Source organism: Antrostomus carolinensis, unplaced genomic scaffold, assembly GCF_000700745.2.
Source record: "Antrostomus carolinensis isolate BGI_N321 unplaced genomic scaffold, ASM70074v2 scaffold11207, whole genome shotgun sequence".
Lineage (NCBI taxonomy): Eukaryota > Metazoa > Chordata > Aves > Caprimulgiformes > Caprimulgidae > Antrostomus > Antrostomus carolinensis.
Window position 1 is genome coordinate 1,749 of NW_010325416.1, and position 358 is coordinate 2,106.

A 358-nucleotide genomic window follows, 5' to 3' on the forward strand; every position below is an offset into this window, starting at 1 on the left:
CTGGTTTACCAATCCACCGTGCGGTAAGTCACCCCGATATCATCTCCTTTGATGCACCAGCTGCTTTTTAATGCCTATTTTTAGGATTTTTCCCCCATTTTTGGGGGCAATTGAGGGTATTATGGCAATATTGTCCATGTCCTCTTTGACCATCGGTGAGAGTTTGGTGCACTGCAAAGAAATTATCGTCCTTTCACAAAATATCACCAAATATCCGAGGTCTGTCCCTATGGTCCTGCTTGTCCCTAGGGAAAAGGTGACATCAGTAGAGATTTTTAGGGGTTAAAATGGGCAGAGAAAAATCAGGCTTGGGAAAAATAAAAGAAAATAAATAAATATATATAAATATATATTAAAA

At 38.8% G+C, this 358-nt stretch overlaps 1 protein-coding gene across 1 annotated transcript in view; it reads left to right on the top strand.

The window, feature by feature from the left end:
• Positions 1-358, top strand: part of IGSF21 (immunoglobin superfamily member 21) — a gene marked incomplete at its 5' end in the record, with an annotated part of 8,695 nt that overhangs the window by 162 nt on the left and 8,175 nt on the right. The gene's annotated exons all lie outside the window — the stretch shown is intronic.